The 5,000-nt window shown below is 44.6% G+C and overlaps 4 non-coding genes across 4 annotated transcripts in view; all 4 read right to left on the bottom strand.

The window, feature by feature from the left end:
* The window catches only part of LOC124023770, a 119-nt gene extending 9 nt beyond the window's left edge, over window positions 1–110 (bottom strand). Inside the window, exon 1 of the ribosomal RNA XR_006836759.1 lies at window positions 1–110. This exon is cut by the window's left edge and continues 9 nt beyond it. This is a non-coding gene — a ribosomal RNA (5S ribosomal RNA).
* A 1,205-nt stretch (window positions 111–1,315) lies between these two features.
* LOC124023768 lies at window positions 1,316–1,434 on the bottom strand. The gene has a single exon (XR_006836758.1). It is a non-coding gene; the product is annotated as a 5S ribosomal RNA (ribosomal RNA).
* A 1,227-nt stretch (window positions 1,435–2,661) lies between these two features.
* Window positions 2,662–2,780, bottom strand: LOC124023767. The gene has a single exon (XR_006836757.1). It is a non-coding gene; the product is annotated as a 5S ribosomal RNA (ribosomal RNA).
* Window positions 2,781–3,986: 1,206 nt separating this feature from the next.
* On the bottom strand, window positions 3,987–4,104 carry LOC124023757. Its single transcript, XR_006836749.1, has one exon. It is a non-coding gene; the product is annotated as a 5S ribosomal RNA (ribosomal RNA).
* Window positions 4,105–5,000: the final 896 nt, after the last annotated feature.

The raw sequence follows: 5,000 nt of genomic DNA, 5'->3' as shown, positions 1-5,000 counted from the left end.
CACCTGGTATTCCCAGGCGGTCTCCCATCCAAGTACTAACCAGGCCCGACCCTGCTTAGCTTCCGAGATCGGACGAGATCGGGCGTATTCAGGCTGGTATGGCCGTAAGCGAAGGGAACTCTCTTGGTACACTATATAAAGTCAATGTGCCGCTTATTCATCAGGAGACAGAGAACTGTCCACGTTGTGACACACTGACAAAGCTCAAACCTTGCTTACATTTCCAGACCATATATTTCACTCTTGTGGGGTGGGGTGGGGTGGGGTGGGGGGAAGAGGGCATATCCTGTGTTCACACTTATGACAACTTCATGGACTATATAATACGGCGCGCCCGCACGGAATCACGGAATCCAGACTTTAAACCGAAATTCAACAATATTCAAAAATGTTTTGAACTAAGGAGGAAATCAACTAAATCCTTTCAACTTGTTAGAAAATGCATTCATTTGCCCAAGTGAATCATTAGACATCAACAAAATGCATCAGTGATTCGTATTTCCACCCAACTTTCAGAAACGGCACAGGACTGCCCAGTTTCTGTGCGCATGCGAGCGGAGCGCTACACTTTGTGTAGCCGTTAGCGATGAGGCTAATGATTACCTTCTTCTGGTAGAGAAGGAAAGGCTTCCCACAAAAACCTTCTCAATGAAATGTTAACTGCAAAGTAGCCTATGCCAGCTTGGCAGAATTATATCATCATTATTTGCATCAATCCAGTGGCCATTTGTTTTGCAAACTCCGCAATCACATGAGAGCTACAGCAACACTGCTTAACCAAACAAATGTCTCTTCCTGGCGCACACTTGCGTGTAAAGGGTAACTACACCCCAAAATCGATATGTCTTCAATTTTTCCCAGACCTCAAAAGTGGTCTCCTGCTAGGGTTTTAAACGTTGTCGTGGACATAGAACATCCAATCGTGTTATATTTCGATTAAAAGGGTGTGCTTTTGAGAGCGAAAACCTGGAGAAGCAGGGATAAACGGCCAACCGGGAAATGTAAACGGAGAAGAGGGGGAGTAATTGTTTATTAAAAAAAAAAAAAAAATGGGGGGGGGTTTCAGGCAAAACATTGAAGGGATTTTACAGGGCCCTAATGGACGACAGACATTGACAGTCCGAGCCTAAAAACAAATGCTGAATGTAGTGCCTACATTTCGAGGGAAACGCACTGTCCATGATTGGATTTGATCAGGGCAGGGCAGCACTAACAAACTGCATGTAGTCCAATAAAAAGACACAACATTATTAGGGCGATAAATAAAAGGCAGTTGCTCCACGCATGACATAAGAGTACCCTCTACTGGAGCAAAAGCTTACAGCACCTGGTATTCCCAGGCGGTCTCCCATCCAAGTACTAACCAGGCCCGACCCTGCTTAGCTTCCGAGATCGGACGAGATCGGGCGTATTCAGGCTGGTATGGCCGTAAGCGAAGGGAACTCTCTTGGTACACTATATAAAGTCAATGTGCCGCTTATTCATCAGGAGACAGAGAACTGTCCACGTTGTGACACACTGACAAAGCTCAAACCTTGCTTACATTTCCAGACCATATATTTCACTCTTGTGGGGTGGGGTGGGGTGGGGTGGGGGGGGAAGAGGGCATATCCTGTGTTCACACTTATGACAACTTCATGGACTATATAATACGGCGCGCCCGCACGGAATCACGGAATCCAGACTTTAAACCGAAATTCAACAATATTCAAAAATGTTTTGAACTAAGGAGGAAATCAACTAAATCCTTTCAACTTGTTAGAAAATGCATTCATTTGCCCAAGTGAATCATTAGACATCAACAAAATGCATCAGTGATTCGTATTTCCACCCAACTTTCAGAAACGGCACAGGACTGCCCAGTTTCTGTGCGCATGCGAGCGGAGCGCTACACTTTGTGTAGCCGTTAGCGATGAGGCTAATGATTACCTTCTTCTGGTAGAGAAGGAAAGGCTTCCCACAAAAACCTTCTCAATGAAATGTTAACTGCAAAGTAGCCTATGCCAGCTTGGCAGAATTATATCATCATTATTTGCATCAATCCAGTGGCCATTTGTTTTGCAAACTCCGCAATCACATGAGAGCTACAGCAACACTGCTTAACCAAACAAATGTCTCTTCCTGGCCTGGCGCACACTTGCGTGTAAAGGGTAACTACACCCCAAAATCGATATGTCTTCAATTTTTCCCAGACCTCAAAAGTGGTCTCCTGCTAGGGTTTTAAACGTTGTCGTGGACATAGAACATCCAATCGTGTTATATTTCGATTAAAAGGGTGTGCTTTTGAGAGCGAAAACCTGGAGAAGCAGGGATAAACGGCCAACCGGGAAATGTAAACGGAGAAGAGGGGGAGTAATTGTTTATTTTTTTTTATTTTTTTTTTTTTTTTTGGGGGGGGGGGGTTTCAGGCAAAACATTGAAGGGATTTTACAGGGCCCTAATGGACGACAGACATTGACAGTCTCCGAGCCTAAAAACAAATGCTGAATGTAGTGCCTACATTTCGAGGGAAACGCACTGTCCATGATTGGATTTGATCAGGGCAGGGCAGCACTAACAAACTGCATGTAGTCCAATAAAAAGACACACACATTATTAGGGCGATAAATAAAAGGCAGTTGCTCCACGCATGACATAAGAGTACCCTCTACTGGAGCAAAAAGCTTACAGCACCTGGTATTCCCAGGCGGTCTCCCATCCAAGTACTAACCAGGCCCGACCCTGCTTAGCTTCCGAGATCGGACGAGATCGGGCGTATTCAGGCTGGTATGGCCGTAAGCGAAGGGAACTCTCTTGGTACACTATATAAAGTCAATGTGCCGCTTATTCATCAGGAGACAGAGAACTGTCCACGTTGTGACACACTGACAAAGCTCAAACCTTGCTTACATTTCCAGACCATATATTTCACTCTTGTGGGGTGGGGTGGGGTGGGGGGGGGAAGAGGGCATATCCTGTGTTCACACTTATGACAACTTCATGGACTATATAATACGGCGCGCCCGCACGGAATCACGGAATCCAGACTTTAAACCGAAATTCAACAATATTCAAAAATGTTTTGAACTAAGGAGGAAATCAACTAAATCCTTTCAACTTGTTAGAAAATGCATTCATTTGCCCAAGTGAATCATTAGACATCAACAAAATGCATCAGTGATTCGTATTTCCACCCAACTTTCAGAAACGGCACAGGACTGCCCAGTTTCTGTGCGCATGCGAGCGGAGCGCTACACTTTGTGTAGCCGTTAGCGATGAGGCTAATGATGACCTTCTTCTGGTAGAGAAGGAAAGGCTTCCCACAAAAACCTTCTCAATGAAATGTTAACTGCAAAGTAGCCTATGCCAGCTTGGCAGAATTATATCATCATTATTTGCATCAATCCAGTGGCCATTTGTTTTGCAAACTCCGCAATCACATGAGAGCTACAGCAACACTGCTTAACCAAACAAATGTCTCTTCCTGGCGCACACTTGCGTGTAAAGGGTAACTACACCCCAAAATCGATATGTCTTCAATTTTTCCCAGACCTCAAAAGTGGTCTCCTGCTAGGGTTTTAAACGTTGTCGTGGACATAGAACATCCAATCGTGTTATATTTCGATTAAAAGGGTGTGCTTTTGAGAGCGAAAACCTGGAGAAGCAGGGATAAACGGCCAACCGGGAAATGTAAACGGAGAAGAGGGGAGTAATTGTTTATTTGAAAAAAAAAAAAAAAAAAAATGGGGGTTTCAGGCAAAACATTGAAGGGATTTTACAGGGCCCTAATGGACGACAGACATTGACAGTCTCCGAGCCTAAAAACAAATGCTGAATGTAGTGCCTACATTTCGAGGGAAACGCACTGTCCATGATTGGATTTGATCAGGGCAGGGCAGCACTAACAAACTGCATGTAGTCCAATAAAAAGACACAACATTATTAGGGCGATAAATAAAAGGCAGTTGCTCCACGCATGACATAAGAGTACCCTCTACTGGAGCAAAAGCTTACAGCACCTGGTATTCCCAGGCGGTCTCCCATCCAAGTACTAACCAGGCCCGACCCTGCTTAGCTTCCGAGATCGGACGAGATCGGGCGTATTCAGGCTGTATGGCCGTAAGCGAAGGGAACTCTCTTGGTACACTATATAAAGTCAATGTGCCGCTTATTCATCAGGAGACAGAGAACTGTCCACGTTGTGACACACTGACAAAGCTCAAACCTTGCTTACATTTCCAGACCATATATTTCACTCTTTGTGGGGTGGGGTGGGGTGGGGGGGGGGAAGAGGGCATATCCTGTGTTCACACTTATGACAACTTCATGGACTATATAATACGGCGCGCCCGCACGGAATCACGGAATCCAGACTTTAAACCGAAATTCAACAATATTCAAAAATGTTTTGAACTAAGGAGGAAATCAACTAAATCCTTTCAACTTGTTAGAAAATGCATTCATTTGCCCAAGTGAATCATTAGACATCAACAAAATGCATCAGTGATTCGTATTTCCACCCAACTTTCAGAAACGGCACAGGACTGCCCAGTTTCTGTGCGCATGCGAGCGGAGCGCTACACTTTGTGTAGCCGTTAGCGATGAGGCTAATGATTACCTTCTTCTGGTAGAGAAGGAAAGGCTTCCCACAAAAACCTTCTCAATGAAATGTTAACTGCAAAGTAGCCTATGCCAGCTTGGCAGAATTATATCATCATTATTTGCATCAATCCAGTGGCCATTTGTTTTGCAAACTCCGCAATCACATGAGAGCTACAGCAACACTGCTTAACCAAACAAATGTCTCTTCCTGGCGCACACTTGCGTGTAAAGGGTAACTACACCCCAAAATCGATATGTCTTCAATTTTTCCCAGACCTCAAAAGTGGTCTCCTGCTAGGGTTTTAAACGTTGTCGTGGACATAGAACATCCAATCGTGTTATATTTCGATTAAAAGGGTGTGCTTTTGAGAGCGAAAACCTGGAGAAGCAGGGATAAACGGCCAACCGGGAAATGTAAA

This window comes from Oncorhynchus gorbuscha, unplaced genomic scaffold, assembly GCF_021184085.1.
Source record: "Oncorhynchus gorbuscha isolate QuinsamMale2020 ecotype Even-year unplaced genomic scaffold, OgorEven_v1.0 Un_scaffold_1678, whole genome shotgun sequence".
Classification (NCBI taxonomy): domain Eukaryota; kingdom Metazoa; phylum Chordata; class Actinopteri; order Salmoniformes; family Salmonidae; genus Oncorhynchus; species Oncorhynchus gorbuscha.
This window is presented reverse-complemented; position numbering and strand designations above follow the sequence as displayed.